The 19,066-nt window shown below is 39.4% G+C and overlaps 1 protein-coding gene across 2 annotated transcripts in view; it reads right to left on the bottom strand.

Annotated features, from left to right (window-relative positions):
• The window catches only part of ASCC3 (activating signal cointegrator 1 complex subunit 3), a 286,385-nt gene extending 273,187 nt beyond the window's left edge, over window positions 1-13,198 (bottom strand). Inside the window, exon 1 of one of the 2 annotated variants that reach the window (XM_066994482.1) lies at window positions 13,081-13,198. The gene's annotated coding sequence lies outside the window, so the exon portion shown is untranslated. The remainder of the gene's footprint in view (window positions 1-13,080) is intronic. The other variant, XM_066994480.1, reaches the window with a different exon arrangement.
• Window positions 13,199-19,066: the final 5,868 nt, after the last annotated feature.

Genomic DNA, 19,066 nt, shown 5'->3' with positions numbered 1-19,066 from the left:
TTAACTTTGAAACTTTTTACATGGAAAAGTAAAAGATAAAAGCAGATTATACTCAACTAAAACAGAATTCAAGAAACCATTCAAATTTTACTGTTTGAAGATAAACCTAACAGTAAATATGGATCTCAGCAGGTGTTTTTTTTTTTCCCATTAAATTTAAAAATCTAAAGACATTGTTATCACTATTACAAATTTAACTAACATTACTGGAGAAGTTTTCCACTTTATATTTTCACCGTTTAAGTTTTCCTCCCACTCCTGGCCTTCCTATTTTTTTTTGTAAGCAAATAATGGAACCATCTCAGTCTTCTCCACTGAAATGTTACAGAGATTATGGTCAAAGAGATTTAAACTTTTAATTCCAACACTATTTAACAAAGCAAGACAGCCTCAAGGTAGGGCTAAGAGAAAGAGACTGCTCAGATGCCATACCTGAATTACCAAGCTGAACAAAACTCTTTGCTTACAAATGATGGAATAACATCGCATTAAAAGAATCACAGGTAAAATCAGCAGTTAGGCTATCCTGAAGCACCAGCTGCTGTAGCCCCCAGTATGTCATTATGTCTCTTAAAACCTCACAGCAGTCATTTTATTTATACTATTTACGGAATGTTAAGCCATTTTACCAAGTTTTTGCCTACATTGCCTATAAATTTAAACTATTAACAAGTTCTTTGTTGTCTCTGTAAACTTTTCTATTTATAAAACCAGAAGTTGTTACTACTGGTTGCTAAACTAATCAAAGAACATTATAAAGAAAAATGGAGGCTTCTTTTTTGAAGAAAAAAGGCACCAGCAATTATTAACAGGTTTCTGTGGACCAAGTAGTAGGTGAATGAAATGACATTTTCACTTTCACTTGTCAGAGTGGAATAATTTCAGATGAAAAGGAAGCTAAAAATACAAATGATAGCTGAAAAAAAAAAAAGATTTTAAAACAATGAGGACGTTTGTGTTAGATTCACTTCACTTAAACTTCTTATCCAAGCATGTTTGATATAAACAGTGCAAATACAGCACCTAGCAATAAAGCTGACAGCTATGGAAAATAATTGTTTAATGGAACATAGGACACCAATCGTAAATGGCAGGACAATGCAAAATACTGCAGTAGTAATATTTTTCAATTTTGTATTTTGCACCTATAGAAGCTGTGCTATATCATGTATTAACAATTGTATACTTTCAGACATCTAGTTTTCTGTAAAAGGAACAGATATCATAATGGCATTCTTGTAAGTTGTTTGGATTGAACATTGCTGATCTCCACTCAAGACCTGGTCAGTCTTTGAAAGGGAAATGTCAAGACTAAGGGTTATGTACTCAGGAAGAAAGTGTGGCTGCTTGATACATGCCATTCATCTCAGTCAATGTTGGAATTGAAACGAATTCTTCAGCACAATGAAGAAGCAGAATAGTGCCTCCATATGCTATCCACCCCTCCCCTTCTCCCATTAGAAGGGCTTTCAGGTATGCACATTACTCCTTTCAGGATATCAAAAGGTGTTCTTTTATAACACTTTACTTCAAAACATTAGTGAAACAGATCTGGAAGGGTGAATTGACCTTATATTATATAAAGGGAGAGAATAGATACATCTACACATCACAAAATCCTTCAATACCCCAAAGAGAAAAACAAGAACCAGAAAGTAATCATACCAGACAATGTTCTTGTGCAAATACATTGCACAAGAAGCCTCTAAATGGAATATCATAATTGCAACAGGTAAGCGTTTTAATATTCCATCTCTTCTAGAAAGATTTGTTAAACACTATCTATAAAAACCCGAGTGAGTACCTTTATGCAACCGGACAAATTAACACAAAGAATTACCAATAGAATCAACTTCAGTGTGCAATTATGTACACTTCCTGTGCATTAACAGAAAATTTTGCATAAACATAGACAACTGCTAGGAACCACTGGTTTCTAATACTGGCCCCTAAACATAACTGGAGGTATGTAGTGTTTTTATCCTGGTGGGCAGCTGAACACTACCATAGCCACTCTCTCATGCCCTGCTCTTGCAGGGGCTCTCTCCATGGGCTGCAGCCTCCTCCAGGCCACATCCACCTGCTCCACCGGGGGCTCCTCCACGGGCTGCAGCGTGGAGATCTGCTCCGTGTGGGACCCATGGGCTGCAGGGGGACAGCCTGCTCCACCAGGGGCCTCTCCACAGGCCGCAGGGGAACTGCTGCTGCGTGCCTGGAGCACCTCCTGCCCTCCTGCTGCACTGACCTTGGGGTCCACAAGGCTGTTTCTCTTACATTTTCTCACTTCTCTCTCCCAGCTACTGTCACACAATTTTTTGTTCCCCCGCTCCCTGGCTTGGCTCTGGCCAGCAGTAGGTCCCTTTGGAGACAGCTGGGGCTGGCTTTGATCTGACATGGGACAGCTGCTGGGCTCTGCTCACAGAGGCCACCCCTGCAGCCCCACTCCTACCAAAACCTTGCCACATACCCCAAACAAGGTACAAACCCTACACATACTCCCAAAGTTTGCCTACCTGTCTAGATTAAATTCAAATAATAATCAAACTGAACTCTGCTTCGAGGCAGGTCTGAGACCATGCTCCTAAGCAATTAGAAACAAGACTGGAAAGCAGAAACAGTCCTCAGCTCCATTACAGACCAAGTTTGACAAATTCTTTGTTAGAAGATCTACTGTTCTCATCTTGAATCCCCAACAAGCATCCCAGTTATGAAACCATGAAATCTGTACAGGGAAATTCTCATTTGGAATACTGCCCCAAAGAGCTTTATTTGAATCTCTGGACTCGTACGTATGTACTTAATTATTATTAGAGTACCTCACACGTCTACTGCAGTTATGTTTACAACACACATATAAGATGACACTACAATGCTTACCGAGAAGTACCACGCAGAGCTGCTTCTTTCAGGGTACTGAGACATGTCTACCAACATTCTTCTATGCAAAACCAACTAAGTGTGAAAATGTTTTTGAAAATCTGTGCCGGAACTGGAAGATTCATCCTGGAATCTTCCATACTGGAAGATTCAAGCTTCGCTTATGACAGGAACCTGGATGAGATTTAGTCCCTGAGCATAGGCATTTGAGACCCTTTACAATACCCAAGATAGTTGCATGGGCCAGTAAATATGATGCGTGACTCGGGAAGTGTCTATGCCCTCAGAAACAGGTGTAGGATATGAAACACCATGAGGTTTTTAAATCAGCAACAGGTGTGTGTTTAAGCACCTGAATCACTTACCAGATTTACAGACAATTAAACAAATGCCCCGAATACTGTATTATCTGCCAGTTCTAAATAACTGGAAGTTTATTATCCACTCAATGCCATTATTATCCTTCATAATTAACTCTAATCTACTTCAAAATAGTTTTTGAATAGGCCTCAAGGTTGGAATTGAATGATTCTGAATCTGGAGCATCTCCCCCAAATGTTTTTGAAGGAAGTACAAAGCTTTCCTTTTAAGAAAAGCACAGGTATTTTACCATTTTAGAAGGATCTCAGTACAATAAAACAAAAGACCAAGTCAAGTACACTATTACTTAAGACCCTGCCTGTACACTAGTATTCAGGACACAACAGAGAGGTGGTATGAGTACGATCGCTCTCTTACTGCACATTATCCTAAGCTGTAAGATTCCAAAAATAACCTTGAGAAAGCTCTGACTTATTTCAGAAACTAAAATCAAAACAGTATTATGGGATGACCTAGAAAATAGTTTTTAAGTGGCATATAACCACCCACTAGTTGCCATCAACTTTACGAAAGCTATGTTCCTATGAAACAATAAACCGAACATCTAATGCAGGTGTCCTTGAAGCACTGACCTTCTTCCCAGTCCTAGAAACTCAGTGGCCTCACAGCTAATGTGCCACTGCACAAACATAAGAGAACCAGTATTAGTAGCCTTAGCATCCAGAAGCTGCAAACACGCTAGAGCACATCTAACCAACCACACTGTTGCACATGTATGTTTGGTATCACACATGATTTTGATAAACTGACCTGAAAGACAAAAAAAAATCTGCATATGTGGACAAGTGCACGTACATCAGTGGTGAAACTCTTACAGACTTGGAAGATATATTTCTGAGATTCATTTGACAGAAGTCACATTAACCATCGGAGAATGATTAACCATTGGCTAAACCTTTTTGTTTCTAACGCTGACTGGAAGAGTTGTGTCACCACCAAACTCACAATGAACAAGTTGGTTAAATAACATTCTCTCTGGTGGTTTATGACATCGCTACTTTATACACTGCTGAATTCATCATCCAAAAAAAAAAAAGATGTCCAAGAATTGCACTGACTTATAGGTAAAGTGGCAGATATCATTAGTTACATGAGAAATGGATCACAAAATTCGTGCTTTATTCATGGTGTAAAATGAACTCTTTATTTTTACAGAAAAGTCATTGGAAGTTCGTATTGCTTGGAAAGACAGGATGTCAATTTTGAATTAACTGTCTTAACATATATCAAGAGGCCTTGTCAAGGGCTTCTGTAGCAATTAGTTATGGTTAATAAAAATCATTGCACCTAGCAGGCAACTCATCGTAGTAGTACAAACACAGTACAACTGAAACCAAGATTCACATTTGATCTTTAAGAACAACTGTTCTATGAAAGCACCAAAGCGGGACTTCTCATTTACAGAGAATATTAAAACATTTTTGTGTTCAGTGATTTCATCAATAAAACTGGTAATAATACAGCTAATACTGGCACAATCTGAAAAAAAAAAGAAAAAAAAGAAGTACTTCAAAACAAACTGCATAATTATTTTTCAAAACAGAAATATGCAGATTTTTAGACCACTTCAGAAAGAAGCCATAGATTCTACAGTACTGCTAAGTAACGTACAAGAAAACTAATTTCATTGTCGTGTACTAAAAATACAGAACTGACTCTCAAAGGAAACAAGTTCTGGCCAACTTTGGCTATCACTAAATGAATAATTCCCAGAACTATCAGCTACAAATATGTTCATCCTATTTCCAGCACCTTTTGTGTGAGTCAGAATTTTCATCAATGACAGTAATGAAGAATACAGAAATATTTAGAAAATGATCCATTACATGTAAATAAAAATAACCAATTGCGCACACAAACGTATTAATTTAATTACAATGATGCAAGTAATACTGTGTAATTTGTTTGCTATAGTTAGCAACATTTGGGTTTATTACATTCATTTATTTTTTTATAATGTCTGTAACATTTTTCTAAAAACAACAACAACAACAACAACAACAAAAAAACTTTTACTTTCTCTACCATTCAGCACCCTGATTGAAACTCGTTACAGTTTTTGAGAAGAAAAAGAGGCAGAAAGTTATGACGGAGTTTGAGTAAAACTCTCCTAGATAGCAACATCAGTAAACCTCCCCAGACAGTCAAGAATATTTGAGTAGGGCAACTTTTCTTATTAGCATCAATGTAAATTGTCATCAGGACACAATGATCGCGTACACATTTCATTACAAAGATACAGTAAATGCTTTCCTAATGATACACAGCAATCGAGAGCTGAAAACTGTGCATTTTGCCCAGTTCACTTCCTTAACAACTAATTCTAATTCTAAGTTCTAATTCTGAACGTACTCAGAAGACTACGTAAACGTCACAGACCAGATAAGCATCCCCTGAACATTACTCTCGGAGCTACTGTGTTTTAAATCCTGTTTCAATACCTCAAATATACATATGTAAATTTTCTCAGGTTTGAGTAGATTTTAGCACTATACTACCCTCAGTCTAATATTCCTCCTAAAGTCTCCATCAGCTTTTGTTACCAGTGTATCCAACTGCCAAAGATTTGCAGTTCCCAGCAATTTCTAATTACCTGAGAAACATCATGAGTTAAGCATACACGGAATCCCATGCTTGTTAACAAAACTACCTAGGAATGAAACAATAACCAAGACAACTTTCCCCAGTCCAATTTGAAGGTTAAAACCATGGAAGTTTGCCTTTCCTATCAGGAAGGCAGATTCACATTCAAAATGGAGCTTGCTGTTTGACATAATAAGGTCAAATACTGAAGTGAAGGACAGAAGCATACATATTCTGAAAATCACCATATCAAGACAAGCTTTTCCAGTTGAGGAAGAGCTGAAAGCCCGGCCCAAACCACCCCAGCAATGAAGTCACCTTCAGGGGTGCCTCCCTCTTCAGACTTTCCTCCTCCCGTACAGCAGGAACACACTGCTGCCCTAGGAAGAGAGTTTTAGGGAAACCCGAAGTTGTACCAGACATACCAGAAGCTGTCCCAAGGACTCATACCGGTTAATTTTTTATTTGGCTTAAATATAAATGACTCTATTTATTTATAACATAAGAATCCCATATTTAAATAACTTAATGTCTTTAGGATGTAGAAAAAAATGGCCAAAAATTTAGCCTAAAAATGTACAAAAAATGCAAGAAGCACCCTTTTAAGCATATCTATATAGCCTGAAAGCATGCATACTTCCTTTAAACGTAGGCTTTTACAACACACAAATAAATGTAAACAACATTCACCTATTGAGTAGATTTATATTGTAATGAAATAGTATCACAGAGAGTCCATTGTCTTCCTTTGAGCACGCAAATACTAAGCAGGGACTTCAAACAGCACCTCAGCTATTTCATGACCAGCAAATGGTAGCTTCCTATTTGAAAATTTATTATTACACTTTAAAATAAGAACTAAGAAAAATAATAAGTGCTACGGTCCTGTAATATTACAGTGCTTGCAAGCTAAAATTGAAACAAACAGCTGCGCTGCCCACTCTTCCTGGGCTGACGGCCTGAAGGGTTTGCAAGTGTTGCAAGAGGCTACTCTGAGAAAGCCACCTGTATGGTTTCCTGTAGTGATAAGACTGAACTATCTCTTCACACGTCTTGTGAACGTAAAAAAATGTATGCTTGTTCCATGAGAACACAGGCAGGAGAAGAAAAATTGATGCACAGTGTTACGGATCTTGGCTGATATACTGAGGAGGAAAATAGCCCCATTTTGTCTCTAGCAATACGGTGAGGCTAAGGCAGGTTTGTTGCCAGTTGTGAAGTTTTTGAAATAGTTACACAGTCAAATTCTGTTAGAAACTATGAAAAATTCCTTAAAATGTTTTAGACAAATTGTACTGTAAGAAATATCCACATGAGTCAAGATTCACCTATTTCATAATTAAAAGCTTTTGAACTTTCATGAATATTTAGCATGGCAGATATACAAACTGCATTCAGATTTAAAGAATTAACTTTTAAAGACTCCTTAAAAACAAAACAATGCCATACTAACACGAAAATGACATAACCAAGCATTTTATTTATGCTCATACTTTAGAGGCAGCAGCTCTGAGCCCTGTCAATGGGCCAAGCAGTTTTCTGCCTGCAATTTTTAGCAGGGGCAGTGGTACCTGTGAAGATAAGTTCTTCACTCTAACTTTTCCAGAGCTGTAAAAATTCCAAACATTAGGGCTGGACATCACCAAGTTTGTATTCCCCACCGTATATTATCTTTTTCAGAGTTACCAACGATATTCTGCCTCCCTCCTGCCCAGTTATTTTCCCTTCCTTACACAATCAATCCCGTCAGAATTTCACAGTATCGTGTGCTGTCTGGCTGGGGTGGAGAAAAGCCTTCAGAGCAGCCCACACGGTGCTGCACTTTGCATTTGGGGCTAAAACAGCGATGACAACACTCCAGTGCTCTGGCTACTGCTGCACAGTGCTTGCACAGCATCAAGCCTTTTCTCCCCACCCTCCCCACCAAGTTTGGGAGAGGACACAGACAGGACAGCTGAAACAAACTATCCAAAGGGATATTCTGTACCCTATGATCTCATGCTCAGCAATAAAAACTCTGGCAAACGAGGTGCAGGACGGGGGGGGGAGGACATTCATGGTTATGGCACATGCCTTCCCAAGCAATCATTACATGCGCTGAGGCACTACTTGCCCTGAAGTGTCAGGCAGGTGCTTGACAATAGGAAGCAGTGAATGAATTTCTCTCTTTGCTTTTCTTGGGCACACAGCTTTTGCTTTCCTTATTAAAGTGCCATTACCTTGATCCACCAGTCTTCTTGCTTTCCTTCTATTTTCTCCCCATCCCGCAGGAGAGGGGAGTGAGCAAGAGGCTGGGTGGGTGCTTGGCTGCTGGCCAGGGTCAACTCATCATTAATAACTGATTTCTTGAAAGAAATGGAGAAGTGAATTCTTCAGATATTCTCTTTTTTTGTAATCTTTCAAAGAAGAGACAAATTGCTCCGCCCTACAGCAGGGACTAAGAATATTCATATTTCTTTAATGCATTAATCAGAATCCAGTTTCCAAATACAGACTCACAAAACAATTCTGTTCAGCAGTCCTTATTGGTTTCAAAGGAGTGGTAGACATAGTTTGTCCTTAAGTTTTAAGAAATATTTGAGTGCACCACAGTCACTATCGTGCAAATTCATCTACTTACTTTCATAACTTCCTCAGAATCTGATTTACAAGTGGAAAACTGAAATTTACTTCACAGATCACAGAGTTAAACTCTTCGGTCATTGACTCATCAGTCCATGATTATCTGTTCTTACTTTATGACCAGCCTATGACTAATATTGAGGCCTGTAATATGAGATTCAGTTTCTTTTTCAGGTCAAACTTTCAATATGACTTTGGGCAAGCAAGAGTAACAAATGGCTCAGAGAAAATGCATGCCAGAGAATAAAAGATGAGAAAACTGAGGAAGGTGCGTAACCCATATCCCTAACCCATGATCCTAAGTTCTGTATACAATGAAAGGAGAAAGCCAGCAACTTATCTCTCCCTAGAATACATCAAATATCATAGAATCATAGAATATCCTGAGTTGGAAGGGACCCTTAAGGATCATCAAGTCCAACTCTTGATACCGCACAGGTCTACCAAAAGTTCAGACCATGTGACTAAGTGCACAGTCCAATCTCTTCTTAAATTCAGACAGGCTCGGTGCAGTGACCACTTCCCTGGGGAGCCTGTTCCAGTGTGCAACCACCCTCTCTGTGAAGAACCCCCTCCTGATGTCAAGCCTAAATTTCCCCTGCCTCAGCTTAACCCCGTTCCCGCGGGTCCTGTCACTGGTGTTAATGGAGAAAAGGTCTCCTGCCTCTCGACACCCCCTTACGAGGAAGTTGTAGACTGTGATGAGGTCTCCCCTCAGCCTCCTCTTCTCCAGGCTGAACAGGCCCAGTGACCTCAGCCGTTCCTCGTACGTCTTCCCCTCCAGGCCTTTCACCATCTTCGTAGCCCTCCTCTGTACACTCTCCAACAGTTTCATGTCCTTTTTATACTGTGGTGCCCAGAACTGCACACAGTACTCGAGGTGAGGCCGCACCAGCGCAGAGTAGAGCGGGACAATCACCTCCCTTGACCTACTAGCGATGCCGTGCTTGATGCACCCCAGGACACGGTTGGCCCTCCTGGCCGCCAGGGCACACTGCTGGCTCATATTCAACTTGCTGTCTACCACGGCCCCCAGATCCCTCTCTTCTAGGCTGCTCTCTAGCGTCTCATCGCCCAGTCTGTATGTGCAGCCAGGGTTTCCCCGTCCCAGGTGCAGGACCCAGCACTTGCTCTTATTGAACTTCATGCGGTTGGTGATCGCCCAGCTCTCCAACCTATCCAGATCCCTCTGCAAGGCCTTTCATATATAATATAATATCTTTCAAATATAATAATTCTCCACTTGCCTCTTAGAGATGTTTGCCTCTAGCATCAAGAAGATTCAACAAGTCAAAAAAAGTGCACAAGATTCTTCACATCTCAGAGACATGCTCAGCTAGCAGCTGGCCACCAAACTCTAGCCCATGCTTTAACATAACATACTACACAGAAGACACCAACTGCCCTTTCAGCAACGACAAACTAATAAATGCACAAGCAGTCCACAATATTGTTGCCTGTCTTCACTTTCTCTCTAGCCTAATGGATTTTCAATAAATTATGCAAAGTTGTATACAACTTCAAGTGGAGTATTCTATGCCATTTTAATAGAATAACCTCAAGGAACAGAAGGCACAGGAATCTTTCCCACTGCTGATTAATTCAATAAGCACTGTTACCACAGAACCAAAGATCCCAAGCCCTGCTTCCCTCAATCACGTTTTTGAATGCCTGCACAAAGCATTGTGCTGGGTTGCCACAACCAGCAGCCAAGCACCCACACAGCTTCTTGCTCACCCCCTCAGTGGGACAGGGGAGAAAGTACATGGAACAAAAATAAGAAACTCATAATGGCCGAGATAGTTTAATAGGCAAAGGACAGACACACACACACAAAAAAAAGCAAAAGAAATCACTGTGTCCCCTTACTCACTGGGCAGGCAGAGTGGGAAAAAGAAAGCCTTGATGCTGTGCAAGCACTGCTCAGCAGTAACCAAAACATTCGTGCATTATCAACACAACTTTAGCCATAAATCCAAAGTGTTATGGCTATGATAAAAGTTAACTCCAACCGAGCCAGATCCTTTGTGCAAACAAAGATCAAACTCCTCAGGGAGAGGTGAGTGTAAAGAATGCTCTGACAGTAGATCCCTGTATGGACTGTGCTTGCAACAAACATGAAATTGCTCACGTCTATAGCGAGATGTTTTAAAAGCAAGAATGAGTAAATACAGAATGACTGACTATTGTGAGAACATTTACATACATATATATTCTTATATACATGTAAGAATAAGGAGGTACACAATAAAACTGAATAATAGGTTGAAAACAGTATCAAATGGAATGCCTTTGCTATGCAGAACATAATTAAATCTGGGAATTCATTGTCACAAGATGCCAAAAAGACTGGAAGTTCAAGCATGCTCAAGAAAGGATTAGATGAATTAGTGGAACTCAGATAACTTCGTAGATATTGAACCAGATGACTTGGAGGCAGCTCATCAGATATTTAAAGCACTGACTGCTGAAAGATTGTATGAATGCAGAAGTTCTCACTGTATGTTTTCTCTTTTTTTTTTTTCCACCAGCACATCTCCTAAGCAACTGCTACTGGCCACTACAGAAGACAGAACTCCATGCTAGACAAATAACTTTGTTTGAACGCAGAGAGCTATGGGGTCAGATGACAACAGAGATTCTAAGGATTGTAATTTCAGATTTAGGAACATCATGACTCTCAAACTGTTTGTGGGTGCAACCATTATTTCCTTCTCTTCTTAGCTCAGACTTCGTCTATCACGTTTCTAACAAATTTCTAACAACACATTACAAATCTTTTGTTAAATGGATTTTAATTAGGCAAGTACATCCGAACTACAGAGTAGAGTTTGGTTTTAATTTTCTCTACACAAAGCATAATTTGATTTAATAAAGACTGTATAGACTAAAAAACACCCAACTCTGACTTCACCAACTGTTACTAAAAACACACTACTGGGAAATCTTCCTTCCATGAGTCAGTATTAAGACTCCATTGTAGCACTGTTATCTTTGTTATGCACACAGTTTCTAGAAAGAAACATATCAGTTTAGAAAGATGCAGTGGAGGATAACAATGACCAGCCACTTAGACAACATTAGCTACTAGGAAAGATTCAACGAATGTGAGTTATTTAAGTTACTGGAAAGAGAAACACTTTGATAGCTTTCAAACATATATGCAACAGCTGCAAAAGGGAAGGAACAAGAAAATAAAAGTGTGCATTCCCCTTCTTAATTTAAAAACAGGTAACTTACATAACTACCACTTCAGGTTTGGCTTCAAAAAAACCTCCATAAACACAGAACTGCTGAACAAAATACTGTCATTTGACAATATAATTCTTACCTTCTCTCTAATTCAGTAGAAAAGCATATAATAGTGCTCTGATCTCTTCCAAAAGGCAAGCTAGCTTCTCAAGAAGACTGATCACGTCTAACATGTAAATTACACAATTCAGAAAGGTCCCACGACAAAGCAGTGATGGCCTAGATGGGATTGTGTCAGTGTTCCTACAGAAAGGGGAAAAGAGTTCCTCCATACACTTACACACCTAGATCCAGGACAGTACAAGGCCACTCTACTATGGCCAGAAACAAGTCAGATCCGAAGTGAATTGTTTTATTATGGTGTCTCCTGAAAAACAGAGTATGTTTAACTGAACTCAGCAGCTCACTTATACAATGTGGTCTTCTGATCAAAGCCAGCTTGCATCCAAACTGACAGGGAGTTAGTTTGTTTTTCCTAACAATATGTATCTGTAACCTACCCTGTGGATATGTCTTGGAGCATCTCCTCCGGAAATGGAATTTCTAACATTTTTTTCTACTACAGTAAAACCTCAAGTCAAGTCTAAGTTTGACTCAGAATGGACTCCAAAAGTCAAGGTAACAAAAAAGTAAAACCAATAAGCATCTTCAGAACTCTGCAGGAAATTACTGGTTCCATTTCAACCGTACTATTTTACAGTCAGTCGTTGAAAAAGCCTGTAGATTGAAAGGGGTCTGTACAGATATAAGTACGTGGAAAACAACAAAATTCAACACTGATAAAACCTCTCAAATAAATGGTTCTGTGAATTCCATCACAACAGGCTCTCCTGAAGCACCTGAGTGGTAAGCTGTAGGACACTAGTGACAGCCACACGTTTTATACTCAAAGCCATCAGTCTGCCACTACCAACCACGATGAGCCCAACAGTACCTGAAAAACACTCCACAAGGCTCGGTTTTATTTGTTCCCAGTGCTCTGAGTTTATTAATACCAGTACTAAGTACCGAAGCTATCCAACACCACCAGCGCCCCTTCCCACTTGACAACACGCCCGTTATTCCCCCTCCAACGGGCTTAAAACCGGCGGGGAGCGGAGCAGAGCAGGAGGGGGCCTGTGTTCGCCAGCGGCCTTCCACCACCACGCCGGGGCCGCGGCCACACGACGCCCAACCGCTGCCGGGCCAGGGCACCGCGCCGTGCCCGTCAGCTCCGCGGGGTCGGGAGAAGGCCCGGCGCCGGCCCCACCGCCCCGAAGCCGCCTGTCCCCCCCCGAGGCCCGGGGTGGAGGCCCGGGGTCGCGGCCCGCCACCGCCCGCCAGCCCCCTCCCGCCGCCGCCGCCCGCCCGACCCCGGCCGCGCACCTGCCTGACGGCCGGCCCGTCCCGCTGCCGCAAAGAGCCGGCGTGGCGCGGCGCTGCCGTAAAGCGAGCGGGCGGGGCGAGCGGCTCCGCTAGTGGTGTTCGGCCACGCTCCCGCGGCAGCCTGACCCATACCTTACCGCGGTGTAGGGTGCCGTGGTTGTAGGCTTCCCTCTTCATTGCTCTTTTTACGTCGCTGTGCGCTTGCCTCATTCCCTCTCCCGTGCTGCTGAGAAGCGGGGTTATCCCAAGGCGCCGTGGTGGAAGAGAGCTAAAGAGCAGGCTGTGCAGACAGAGGGAGAAAGAAGAGCGAGGAACGTACGGTCTTAGGGCCAAACTAAATTGAGTGGAAAAATGGTGCTCACTCTGAAGTGCTTGGATGCCTGTTCAAGTACTAATGGGCTCCAAGAGGCTTCCAGCTGGATAATTTTTAGCATTCAGATAATTTATTAAGAATCCTTAAGTATCTTTTCTGTTCGTATGAAGCATGCGACACCAATTTATTCTAAGGTCACTGAACTGCTTTCATTTGTGTATGATGAAGTACTCTTTTAATTAAAAAAAAGTATATGTCTGTGTTTATTTGTACAGTTGAAGGTATTCAAAAACACCCCCCCTCAAAAAAAAAAAAAAGAGTGACATACTCTGGCCCTTGCTAAAAATTACACAAAGCTTAGAGGAATCATAAATAGCTTGGATTTAGTAGATAGCTGCATGGAACTAGCTGTAGTGTTTCTAGTGTGCTTTTAGTGTTTCACTAATAAAAACACAGGAGATTCCCAATTTTTACCAGTTCTATTCGGTCATCATGTTATAAAATATCTTCATAGTGAAACTATGCAGGACTAGCAAAGAAAAAGTATTATAATTAATCCTTTGTAATTAGATGCTGAATACTTAAGGATTTTTTTTTTTAGTATAATTTTTACAACCATATTCTCAAAGTGAGTGCATATGTAGTATAAATACAGTATTTTACATTTCTAGTGTATGGATCTCTAAGCTAAAGTTATATGTAATTAAAAACAAGAGCATCTTCCAAATACTCATGAATTCTTCTAATATGCGGTTTATATTTTTAAGGAATGGTGTTATACTCTTTCTGAGCCCAGATCTTTCATGGAGACTAAGGCCTTGTCATCTGCATATTGCTTTCCCGAAGGTAACAGGAAATGCCATCAAAAACTTGTGAGTCAAAGCTGTCACATACCAAATACTCCAGGTCTACCCTTCTTTCCTGCCTTCTTGAAATACATCACATAAAAACAAGTTTCCAGCCTAAAGAAATCAAGTTGTTTATTCTTATCAGAGGGAGAACTGAGGCAAATTTTACCACATGGTAATACTTCCATTTGTAGATGCAAAAAAGTATAGTTTTTTAATAGAAACAGTGATATAGAGATACTTAATAATGCAGGTTACCATTAAGCTACCTTTAGGATGTACTCTATAAAGCTCAAATTTGCAAAGGAATACCTTGGCTTTGCAAACTCATATTACCCATGGATCTCATAAATTTACAGGCTTTATCTGTGTTGCACAAAATCTTATTTGTGGGCAAAAAAGAACTCCTTATATATACATCACCAAGAACTGACTTTCAGCCCAATTACTGTTTTAAGAGCCTAACAGTCCAAGTTATGTACTAGGGAAAAGTCTCTTTTATAATGCAGCTAAAACCTTCCTAGTACCTGCCCTTTTCTTTTGTGTTATGGTCACCTTTCAAATGTTCCTGTGGTTCCTAAGGCTGTTTCTCTCAAGAAGAATTCAGGAGGGGCTTACAAGATGTTGTCAGCATCATGAAGTTACAGAATCACGGAATGGCTGAGGTTGGAAGGGGCCTCTGGAGATCACCTAGTCCAACCCTCCTGCCAAGCAGGGTCACCTTGAGCACATTGCAGAGGATCACATTCAGGCAGGTTTTGAATATCTCCAGAGATGGAGACTCCACAGCCTCTCTGGACAACCTGTTCCAGTGCTCTGTTACTCTCACAGTAACGTCCTTCAGGATCATGTTCCCAGTGGGGGGTTCTCTGCCAGAAGGAGTGTGATGTTGATGGTTTCTTCCACCCATCTTGTACTCTGGTTGTGTTTATATGTATTCATAACACAAACTGCTTCCTTCTCATTGGCTCCCAGCTCATCTGAGTGGCACAGCAGCATTCCCAGCCCAGACTGACAGAAATGACTGTTGTTTTGTAGTCAACTACTGCCTTAATTTGTCAGACATCTACTGTATGTAGTATTTACTGAGTGTAGGATTAAACAGGTCATATGTTAGTCATTTGACTAAACTGTTAAAGCAAGATAAAGCTCAGACTAAGGCAAGCATGGACAAATTCTGAGACCCTGAAATTTCAGGTCAATACAAGGGCTGAGGTCTTGTACTAATGGGAAAAATAAATAAATAAATAAATAAAAATAATAATAAAATCACATTTCCTAGCTTACATTTGTTCCACATCTTGGAAAATACTGAAACTTTACATTTTTGTTGCTCTTTGGTTTTGATTTGATTTGGTTTGTTGTTGGTTTTTTTTGACATTCACTTCCCAGCAGACATTAAGAATATGCATGCATAAACCTTGCTACGGGCCTTACTATGACCTAGCTTTCACAGACCTTAAATGTAGAAAAGGTTGTACATACTAAGCTTCCACAACTGTTCCAAATTTAAAATCACTTCTTAAACAAGTGTTTTAATTAAGTGGCCTATGCCCTCAGTTGTATTAATACTGAATGTATCAATAAGGTGATGTTTTACAATAAAGCTCTTATCTGCTAGATTTTTTGTGAGCTGGAAGTTCCAGCCACTGCATGGAATTCATTTTATTAAATGCAGCTGACTTAAAATAGACTTACTGCTCAAGTATTCCAAGAAAAATAATCTGATTTTCTTCAGTACAAACTACTTTTTTTTTTTTTGAAAGCATATGGTGTATAAAAATTATGAAAAAAAAAATTCATAGAGAGGACTTTATCTTTAAAAAAATTATATGCTTGCTATACAGAAGTCGGTGTCTCAGCTCATATTCTACATTGGCTTGCAAATCAGTGGAAGCATATCAGGTTCTTTCCATCTCGTCTGAAAATCAGATGAATCACACTAAGAGTGCCTGTGCTTCTCAATTATTAGTAAAGGGAACATCAAATGACCAGCACACAAGCAGATGTTTATATATTAATATAATGTCTGAAGTTAGCTAAAGGGAGTTATACAAGAAGAGTACAATTTCATCCTCTTTACAAACTACTTTGGACAGAAATGTAAATTATGAGGTGAAAGTAGGAAGAATTTGCTCTTAGGAAAATAAACATTTTTCTTGTCGTTTCTTCTTAAATCATTCTTTCGATGTCCACACCTTAACTAATTCCTTGTTTATTCCCTTTTGTATTGTGCCTAATCTTTGGCAGCATTTCAATATTCTGTAGTATATAGAAACACAGTTCACAACATCCTCTCCTTTGTTTGTTATGCCTTTTGCAGGACCAATAAAAAGACCTAAAAAACTCTCTCTGTCTTTTGCATCAAATCCTTTCAGCATGGCCATGTGACAAGTTCAAACTTAAATTTTAGAATAAGGTTTCACTGAACTAGGTCTGAAATTACGGTATGGGAAGCAGGAAACATATCTGATTTTGTTTGCCAAATTTACAGGATTTAATTCACTGCTGTATTCTGTATTTCTAATTTTATGTGTTTATTAACCAAGCAATTTGGAGTTAACCAAGGGTTTTTGACATGGAAAACAATGGATACTCACAAGACCTGGTTCCTAGTTTAAGGTCACTGTAAACACTGCCAGCTGGTGACACTTGAATTGCTATCTACAAAAGCATTGTAATATAAGGGCTATTCAATTGACTCTTTTGTTTTTAATGACTAAAATAAAACTAATGTTAACATGTGAACCATGAATTTTGCAGCTGTTTGAAGTGTACTTCAGATTCAGGAAAGACAGAGGCTAGTCTTTAGAATGACTTTGTCTTTACTTTGAGACGAGAAAACTTTATTAAGTCACCATGGTCCAAAAATTTCAACAAATTCATCCTCTGCTGAAGTTGTAGGACAAATCTGACGGACGTACTTGACTTGTTGATCTCTGCTGTGATAAGAGTATCACGCATTCAAAACTCAACTGCTGTCTGCAGATGCCACTGTTACCAAAATTGGGAGAATTTTAAATCAATGTTATTATGTGGAGATAATGCAGCTTCCTCAGAGCACATCCAGAATCTCTATTGCCTGTGATTACAAAGTAATCATTGTGCGCGGCCACAACTGCAATGCTAGCAAAAGTTGGTGTGTCAGAGACACTGTCATTCAAATGAGCTACAATTCTTTACCATCATCTTTTTCCCGTGGCTTTTAATACTTCATTTAAAAGTCGCACAGACATTGTGAATCATCTGTGGGTTCTTAAAACTTAATACACAGTGCAACATAAGAAAATACTGCCGTAGTAGCCACTGCTACATAAAAATTCATAATTCAAATTTGTTCTTGGAGACCAGAGCCTTTTTAAATGTAATGCAGGCAACATAAAGGGGATATATCATCTCAGTTATTACTGGTTGTTCTGCATTGCTCTCTGGCTTCAATCTATTGATATTATCTTCCACCAGATATGAATGTATCTTGGCTTAACGCTCATTTGCTCTTCTTTATCATAATGAATTTTCAGAGCAATCTTCTATTTTGTCCTGAGTGTTTAAGGTTAATTAAGCAGCATGATATTCTTCCTTCTATGCTAGTGAAAATAAATGTAGCTATAATAGAAAGTATGTTTCTTATTAGTCTCTATTAACAATTATCTGTAAAATTTCTTAAATTTATTTTCAAGTGCTGGAGTATTAACTGCTTCACAGGTAAGGATAAAAAGTATAGAAACATCACACACATTTTCATAATTTAACAGTGTTCTAGAGTGATAATGGACAGGTTTTCTTTCAGTTGTTCAGCCTAAGTTTAATCAGTTCCAGATTTCCAAATAATTCCCACTGCTACAGTTATTTTAGTGCTAACAAAGGTAATCATCTCATCATAAGTGACTTTCCTTACACAACAGTTGAATCAGGACCACATTATTATCTCTCTCTCTCCCTCTCTCCCTCCCTTTCTCTCTCTCTCTGTCTCTCCCTGCCCCTTCTGAAAGCTATGACCTTCCATTTGCTTTTTAAATCAGTCTAATGGAAAATGAGCCTGAACTTAAATAACATCAAAAATATTTTTAAAGATTTACTAGTATTGATTTAGAGAATGAGTTTTAAGTGTCTTCTTTATCCATAGTGTTTCTGTTACCTCAGTCATGTTTCTAGTCTAATCCATGCTAGCATAATTTCAAGATGACTGCACTATGTGTCATGTTTCCTGAATTTGTATTGACATATTTTCCAGCTCTGTATCAAAGGGCAATGAGGAAAGAAAAAAAATTTAATAATAATAATAATACAAATGGAAGCATCATTTTGCTTCATCAGCATGTTATTGTGAACATGAAGAAAAAAAATAAACACTTTCTTTTGTGAAAATTCCTACATAACACTATTTAAAATTACTCAAGTATAGAGTAAAGATTTGTAAGAAAATGGCAATGTATGTTTGAAACAGCCACCTTGTTGCCTTGGTGAGATATATTGACAGGTTCGAGAACTTCCAAGTTACCTACGCTTTGATACAAGAGTATCTTGGTGGAGGCAGATGATTTTCTGGGGAACATGTCAAGTAAACAGTCACAAAAGTATAGCTGTAAGAACATTTAAGCACAAGGAGAAGTCTAGAACTGAATCTTATGTTTCGTAATTTGTTAGATTATTTAATTATGCATAACATAAGAACTAAGCATGGTCAGGGATAGAACCTGCTCAGAAATACAAGCAACAAAAAAAGGGTGTTGAACTGAGGTATATGGTATTCTATTTCTTGCTTTTCTTCCTCATTCTTCTGCAAGTGATTTTGAACCATTCATCGAGACTGCACGATAAAACA

This window comes from Anser cygnoides, chromosome 3 (genome assembly GCF_040182565.1).
Source record: "Anser cygnoides isolate HZ-2024a breed goose chromosome 3, Taihu_goose_T2T_genome, whole genome shotgun sequence".
NCBI lineage: Eukaryota > Metazoa > Chordata > Aves > Anseriformes > Anatidae > Anser > Anser cygnoides.
Note: the sequence above shows the minus strand (reverse complement) of the source record. Positions and strands in the feature narration are given on the sequence as shown.